Source organism: Dermacentor silvarum, chromosome 11, assembly GCF_013339745.2.
Source record: "Dermacentor silvarum isolate Dsil-2018 chromosome 11, BIME_Dsil_1.4, whole genome shotgun sequence".
Classification (NCBI taxonomy): Eukaryota; Metazoa; Arthropoda; class Arachnida; order Ixodida; family Ixodidae; genus Dermacentor; species Dermacentor silvarum.
The window spans coordinates 69,799,002-69,808,076 of record NC_051164.1 but is presented as its reverse complement, the minus strand read 5'-3'; positions in this window follow the sequence as shown (position 1 = coordinate 69,808,076).

Sequence of the window (9,075 nt, the reverse complement as noted above, 5' to 3'; positions counted from 1 at the left end):
TGGAAACGCGCCCTTGAGGCAGCAGTGTCACATCACAACTATACTCATATACAGCGGCACTCTGTTGCAGCCCCTACTTAGAGGCCTTCCCAGATGTAGAATGGTGGCCTGCGGCTGAAATCCAGGAAGCGCAGCTGGAGTGAGTGTAAAGCGTCTGCTTATTTGACGCTTCCTCTTCGGCTTCGCACGCGCAGCCGAGTCAGACGTGCTTCGTATGGGCTCTGTGTTTTTGCAGCGTTTAAGCGAATATTCTCACAGTGCACGTATGAATCATGGTGCACAGGACCATGTTCCCCTTCAGACTGAGAGGACAGTGTCCCTTTTCGACCATTATCCCGCCCTTTTCGTCAAGCAACGACTTCTGCTCAGCGTTTTATCCCGAATTTCGATTTTTAGGGGTTGGGGGGAGAACGAGTTCGGAGGGGGGGGGGTGGATACGAAATTATTGGTTATACATATTTTTTTAGCGATAGGCGGGGGGAGAGGTTCAAGGGGTTAGCGCTCTTTTTACCGTATTGTTTTATTGAGGGCTGAACGCTTTTTTTTTTGAACAAATGGTGAGCGGAAAAAAATGCTAATTGACCTTTTCGGCAAGCATATTAAAGCACATGTTACAAGGGAATTCGTCCGTGTTGGTGCATGTCAAGCTGATGTTACGCAAAGAATACTACAACGAAGGCGGAGTCAGGCGGGCCCAGAGCGGCGGGCACGAAGGAACGCTGCATAGAAGGCCAAGATGTGGCCCTCGTTTTGCGGCATTTTAAGTTCAATACCATATTTAAACACCCATGGTATACTACCACGTTTGAAAATTTCATGAACATAAGGGACAGCGTTTAGAGTTTTCATTTCATTGGACAAAGTTTATTATTTCTTTCTATGCAGAACAAAGTGAACCAAGTTCTTAATTTACAATTCTTGATATAACAAAGGGCTGACGTTTTCAAAACTAAGTACAACATTATTTTGCACGAGAAAAAGAAAGGAGCACAATAGACGCGGAGCAGCCATATACCTTAAGCAACAGAATAAAATATCACAACTTAGAACAAAAGTATATATGCGCATCATTTGCACTACAATCCTGTACATATAGTATCCAAAGAAACTACTAGGCCATCCGTGGGTGCAACATTCACGAAATAATAATAAAAAAAGAAAAAAAACTGGGTCTACACGAACTATACAGTTGCAATGCGTCACCTCGCTCGTATCTACAATACCCGACGTGGTTTCTTGGCCCAAATCATGCATACTGGGTCCACAAACAGCAAATACTCCTTATTTTGCTAATCCTCCTGGGGGTGTTAGCGGGGTGTTGGGGGTGTATATATCTCTGCTTGCGTTACGAATCGACGGGTTAGGCCTAACCGCGCCTAGACTTTGTTCGAATAAAGCCGTGCCAGATGGCAGTCGCGGGTAGGCCTACTTCATCATGAACTCGATCTCTACGCATCGTAGGCCCGATTCAGCAATTGGAACGTCCCGCGGATTCAACCTTGGCCTCTCATACGGATGAAATCACCGTGGAACATCAGAACGCAATCTCAACGTGACAAGGAACGCGCCCACTATTTGAGTTGGACGCTAAGGTTGAGCCGGCCGGCCCGGTGTCCATGACGGCAACGCCGCTCACGACGACGAGCCTGGAGGACAGCATGGACCGCAAGAATGATGACACATCGGTTTGGAGCCCGGTCAGCTACCGCAGATACACGACGCGAATACTCAAGGGCGTACTGCGATTGGAGCGGGTGAGTAGGCCTCACTTTTTCATGCTCGTTAGGCCGCTTAACCAAATGTCTATAGAAGAGGTTCCAAAGTCAACCATTACGTGCCTAAAGGGACAAACTTCCCCTACTAGCGTTGCAGCCGAACTCTCAGAATTTAGGTACATACCTGAAGCCAATAAACTCAGACTTTCCATTTAGGATCAACAGCACTCGAAAAATTTGCTGGCACAGCGCGAGCTCACACTAACGCTGCGAACTTCAGGTGAGGCGCGTAGGATTTCTGCTGAAATAGTGGATGCAACCCAACTAGCTGAAGTCACTAGTAATGGAGTCGTGATAGTTCGACCGGAGCACACCGAGAAATACATCGCCAATCACATTTGTTGCGAATCAGACATTCTGAGATTTCAAATCATGGGCAAGAAAGATATGCTTCTGGTAACGTTTGATACGCCACATCCTCCTGGAAGACTGCCATTGAAATGCGAAATTGTCCCAGTGTACGAGCACCGACCCAGGGCCCTGGCATTCTTCCAGTGTAACGGGCTAGGCCACATGGCCAAGTTCTGCCCCTCGTCGGCAGTATGTCGTAACTGCAGTCAAACGCATAAGGAAGATAGCCAATGTGAAGAGACACCATACTGCGTTGCCTGCCAGGCAGCGGGGCATATTTCTCTGGCCCCCAGATCATCACTCAGACCATCACATGGGGCGACTCTAACGCCAAACATGGTATCTGGGGATAAGCAACCACCGATTCAAGAGGACGCCTCCTGGCTGATGAATTAGAATGAATACCGCTTCACATTCGCAATACCATAGGGGTGCACACCCGAACACGGCTTCATGCGAAGCAAGGCAATACCACGCCCGATTTAACTATTGCAACCCTGAAAGTAGTAAAACACTGCGAACCTCGCCCTACCACTCGAGGCAGTGATAGCTTCCCAATTATTTTCATCGTCAATAGGAAGACTCACAAACAACGCGAAAGTATTCCAACTATGTACTGGTCCCACTTCCGACAGGGCATATCGGAGACAAATTCGAATCCATTGAACAATTTGTTCCTCTGCTCTGCCAACCCCTGCTCTGCCACTGGAGGAACACTTGGTGAAGCAGACATGGGAGTAATCGACTGCCGGATGATTGCTCTCTGCAAGAAAACTAACAAGCCCGCACAGAAGTGCAAGACCGATTGTAGAAGGTATCAGACTCTCCGTCGCATCAGTGGCATCTTCGAGCTTATCAGGCGGCACGGTGAAGACCTCAGTGGAGCGCAATGGATCTCCACCTGCGAGCGACTAGGCAAGATGAACGGCACGAAGCAGCTCTGGGGGATCCTTCGCAAAATGCTTGGCAAAGGCAGAAGACAATCCCCACTCGAAACCCTTACACTTCGACACGGTAGCGACAAGCATGAAGAGGAAATCATAAAAACATACTTTTTTTCACGCAATTAGTACACCCCCGTGCCCCTCGAAACACCAAAGTTATACTCTACGAACCCTTACTTAGATGCCCCATTAAAGCTGGGAGAACTTAATGCCGCCATTAAACAGGGTAGAAGCGATTCTGCTCCGAGTCATGACGGTATCACCTGCAAAATGCGGTGAAACTAGTCAGAAGAAACTTAAATGACTCTCTTAGAAACCATAAGCAAGCAATGGTCACAAGAAATTGTTCCGGGTCACATGCACCTGTCAGTAATCAATCCAGTACCAAAACAGGGGAAAGACTACAAAAATGGAAGACGACCAAGTGCGGCGACTGGTCGGATGGGCTGTACATCTGCACCACACAGAAGCCACATTTTCAGTGACATCACCTCAGCCACCAGATTCTACCTAATCATTGTGTAATCAACGCGTAATCAACTTGAGGTTGTAAGTGCTATATTTTCCCTCTTACGGTCACATCAAGTGTCGAAGCGGGGCCGCCGCGCTAAACCCCCTACACTAGTGGCGAGATCTAGCAATGACTTCGGCCGCCGCAGCGCTGCAGATGGCGAACGCGGAATGGCCTGCAGCTAAATAAAGTGGGCCCAGGGAAGTTAGGGAACGCCATCACGAATGAGATAAAGCGACAAATAAGCTCCGCTGTATGCAAAACACACATAGACGAAGACCTGAACATCTTTTTCTGAGCACTGCCTCAGAAGATAGGGCCTCAGCACTTAGCAAGATGCAGAAAATTACAATTGGTGCAACAACCTATGATATTTCATCATAGGAACTATCCCCCGATAAATTGTGCAAAGGGGTAATATATAACATCGATCACGACACCATGCCCAAAATGGTACTTAAACGCATTGAATCTACCTGATACGAGGCGCTCACATCTAGAAGACTGGGGAACACAACAATCATGGTGATTTCAAAATCAAATCAAATTTTATTCCAACATACACCGATGTTGCGGACCATGAACAAAAAAACGGAAAAGACTTTGTCGACACATTAGTGTGAAATGGTGGAAGCATGACACCATTTCCAATTGCGATTTGTGGCATCGGAAACACCACGGAGGCACACAACTCGCAGCTTGCAACACTGACACCGCGTTCTAATGCTCACACAGCGGTCCGCGAGATCCGCTCCGTGAATGCGTCTCTCTCGCTCTCATAGCTCGCTAAACCTCTTCACCTCGCAGAGCACGAGCGTACGAACGCCGCAGGTGTGGACGAAGACGACGACGCTCGAACGCAATCATATAGTTTACATAAATGTATGCTCTGCCGGCGTGGCTATACAGCCACGCCGGCAGAGCATGCAGAAGAAGCCGCGTGGAACGGCTGTACTCGGAAAGCTCTCTTCTGGAAACAGCGTAGCGTCCTCAGGCCGAGGATCGCCGACCCCGTTTCTGAATGAAGATTCCAGCTACAAAGTTGTCCTCCCGCGTCTACCAACCGGTAACGATGTGTTGAATTCCATTTTTCTTCAGGCGGACTTGAGTGTCAGACCATACCATGCTCCTGACTTTTGACATGCTCTGCTTGAAGTAGTGAATACTGCAGATATTGTAGGTGTAGGACAGTATCAGATCAGCCATGTATGGCTGGTCACCTGCGCTAGTAGTGCGGCGAAACAGAAACTCGTCGCATGTGGTGAGCTCCCTGTGAAAGGACTGAAGTACATGGTGATAGATTCGAAGGACTAAAAATATCAAGCTCCAGTTACTATGGCTTCCGCCTCACCTTGAAGCTCTAGGTGGCGAAGAGGCGTTCCACTCGTATAGTCAGGTGGAGTCTGTCAAGAGAGAGGTGTGGAGATGCACTGGCATGGAACAGTGAGTGACTACGAACCGGGAGGTTTCCTTGGTGCTCAAGGATACTGTCACTGTAAGCTCGATACCCCACATTATGTCCATTTATGGACACCAGTGCCTGGTACTTATCCCCGGCAGGCCTCCGCTGTTCCTTCGTTGCAAGCGTGTGGGACACGTCCGTCGACAATGCAGAACACCGAGATGCTTGCAGTGCCACCGGTTTGGTCACTCGGTGGACGCCTGTGTACCGACCTATGCCAATAAGCTTCGTTCTGGGCAACATAGCGCAGAAGAGCCCCAACTGGAACATCTCATGGATGCTACGGAGATAGTCGATGCCACAAGAAAAGCTACAGGAGGCATCAGGGACGAAGAACAGGAGTCTCCAGAGCCAATGCCAAGCAGCCACAGCAGCCCAAGTAATACAAGCGAAACTACTCGCAATAACTCGGTTTGCACACATGACCTAGGAAATCTTAAAGAAAAGGCCCCGATGGCAAAAACGAAGAAGAGGCGATGGACATCAGTCAAGTTAGGAAGCGTCCGGCACCGTGCAATGACGAAACAACAGGGAGTGCAGTAGAGGCACCCGAGAGTGTGCCTTCTAGTGCTCAACGGGTTCCCTCCCCTGGTGATGGTGTGCCGCAGCGCTTTTGTCAGCGAAGTCGGGAGAGTGCTATAAAGAAGTGCAAAGAAAACAAGACCACACATTCACTTGAGGCCAAGAGAGATGAAGAACAAAAGCTTTAGGTGACCAAAATGGCTACCGCCTTCACCCTCCCCTTATGTGTAGCGACAGTCAACGTGCGTGGGCTGCGGGGTATAAGGCGTCAGCAGCAGTTACTTCACGTGCTCAGGCAGCATGAAATTGATGTTGGTGCAGTGCAAGACAGAGCACTGCACGGGCCGATTTTTTAAGCGCGGTCCCGGTCCAGGCCCGCTTTTACATTGGGATGCCTGCCCGATCCCTACCAAGCGTTTTATGGGGAGACCCGGGCACGGAAATAATCTACGTTACCCGCTGGGCCCGGCCCGCCACCCCTTTCCCTTCGGCCCGAGCCCGGCCCGAGACCGAAAAAGACATGTTTTTCAGAGTCGAGACGCTCGAGCATAACTCGCTGCACGTTACATGCACACCACCAGAAAGCCCGAGCCCGGCCCGGGCCCGCGTCAAAAAATCCGATCCCGGCCCGGGCCCGGGTCAAAAAGCACATGCCGTGCCCGAGCCCGGCCCGCGCCCGCGAAAAATCACAGCATATCCACGAAGTGAATGATGATGAGTGGGCGAAGCACCGGGGGATCATTCGGGTAAACCACAGCTACGGACGAGAGATAAAGAGAGCGCGCGTCGGGAACGAGAGCGAAAATTACACCATCTTCCCGTAGGGGAACCCTGAGTAGTATGCGAAGCAGCCATGGGGTCGACTCAAGGTAGTTTTATCAGCTGTATAAACTTGGACATGCAGCAGCACCATCAACGCGCAGAACTGTTGTCGACGCCGTCGGCGTTTTGCCCGCGTTCGCACCGAACGCGCGCAAAGTGGAACCCGAACCGGAAGTGGAACTGGAACCGGAAGTGAAAGCGGAACCGGAACGCCATCTAGTGAACACTTCATAAAACTACAGGTGGCTAGATACTACTACTACTACTACTACTACTACTACTACTACTACTACTACTACTACTACTACTACTACTACTACTACAGAGGAGGGAACAACCCACACCCTAAGGAGCTTCGCCCCTAAAAACTGCTCTACCCGGCCCGGCCCGGACCGCTGTCAGGGCCGGGTCCGGGCTTTCGGGTATGCCCGAGCCCGTGCAGTGCTCAAGTGCAAGAGACCAAGATTTCCTTTACTACCGATGCCAACCTTGCGCTGCAAAATTTTCAACCAGATTATGAGGTGTGTGTTAGCCAAGCGTGTGGTGCTTCCGCTGGATGGTTTTTCTTAGTTAGAAAGCAGTTGAATCACGATTCATTGCCGCTACGAGTTAATGGGGAAGGCCGCTTTCTATGTTGTGACCTCTCTTTTCGTTCCCGTAATTGGCGGTTTATTTGTGTCTATGCTCCCCTAACAGTGAGTGACAGGAAGGCTTTCTTTCTTTCTCTTGCTCCGTTCCTAGATACTGACAGAGATTTGGTAGTTTTGGGAGACTTTACCTGTGTTTGTGATCCTAGAGATCATTCATACCTAACAAAGCGCTATGATGCAAGTGCAACTTTGCTTCAGCAATTACTGAAAGACCACAATTTAATAGACGTGGGAGCCTATATGCCTTCTTTTGTGCGGTTCACGCACTTTCAAGGCGTCTCTCATGCTCGATTTGATCTTGTGTATGTTTCGACGGATCTCTGGTCTTACATTCACAACTACGCCGTGAAGCCTATATTTTTGACAGACGATTATTTAGTAGCTGTTTCATGGGGTCCAAGAAATTTTCACAAGTTTGCTCCAAATTGGGAATTGTGGAAACTTAACACAGAACTTTTACGAGAGGAAAAATCTGTAAACAAAGTGAAAGAATTATTTCTAGAGACAACGCAATGTCGACAGCTACCACTATTTGCTCAATGGGAAATGTTCAAACAGAGTAAAAATGAAGCAATTGCTATTTTATGTGAGTTGTCTCAAAGAAAAAATGCAGGAAAACATCATCTTTATAATCTACTTCATAAGATGCGCGCTTTCGAAAACCAGGAGGCAGGGTTGTATATCGACGAGACAAATACAGTTCGAGCAGAAATACAGAAATTTGAGACGGAAGCGTACAGAGGTGCAATGGTGCGTTCACGCACAACACGTTTCACGGATGAGGAGCCCACAAAAAGGGCTCTCGGGGATGAAGAGCGATACGCACTTTCCAAGCAAATATTACAAATTGAATCTGGTGGTTCCATATATACAGAAACGTTGCAGATAATCACCATATTTGAAGATTACTATAAAATATTGCCACTGCAGTTACGCTTCAGAAGGGTTACGAAGAAAAAGCAGATCAATTTATTTCTCTTGTGCCTCAATTACAAGAACATGATCGAGTCAGCGTTGACGAGCCAATAACTCGAGGCAGCTAGCACCATAGAAGGCTACACGAGACTACGGGGACTCTAATGCTCAGCGGAAAAGTCGGAACTTATCGGCTTTACACAGAGAAAATCTCTAAGGACGGACCCGAGTCTAAAGCTGCAAGTCAAGCTGGAAGGAAAAATCATTCAAGAGAAAGATACCATAAGAATACTTGGTGTGTGGCTGCAAGCTAATCAGAGATGCCTGCATACACTAAATACCCTCAAATCAGCAGTGCTACAGATCTCACGCATGATCGCCCGTATAACAAACAATCGTACGGGGATGCGAGAACAAGATACCCTCCGACTGGTAAGAAGTCTCGTCGTCAGTCGCATCACATACTTTCTCCCATATAGGGAAGAGAAAGAAAAAGCAAACCAAATAATAAGAAAGGCTTACAAGACTGCTCTAAGATTACCTCAGAATACTTCAAACGACAAGCTACTGGCGCTAGGTCTACACAACACGGTTGAACAATTAACCGAGGCACAGCTACGTACACAAGAAAATCGCCTGCTCCAGACTCCAACAGGCAGCGAAGTCTTAAGCAAGTTAGGGCGTGATGCACTAATACAAAAACATCAAAAAACTAATGAGATACCCAGCGAACTTAGAGAATGGTACCCCATACGAAACAACATGGATTCTACCCTGCATGCTGGGAGAAGAACGGCTAGGGCACAATACATAGAAAAAATGACAAAATACATGAATACGGCAAGATTCACGGACGCCGCGCCTTATCAGACAGATGGAAGGAAGGCGGTGGCAGCGGTCACAGACCGTCGAGGGGAAGTTACAGCCTGCGCTTCAATAGATCGCGCTTCTACAACAGCAGCAGAAGAGGTTGCAATTGCGCTCGCAATAAAAGAGGGCTGGACGCGGAACGCTCCATTAACGATAATCACAGACTCACAGAAAGCTTGCAGAAACTATCTAAGGGGCAAAGTTGGAGCACAGGCGCTCCGAATACTTGTCGGGACTGGATGGGACCCCACGG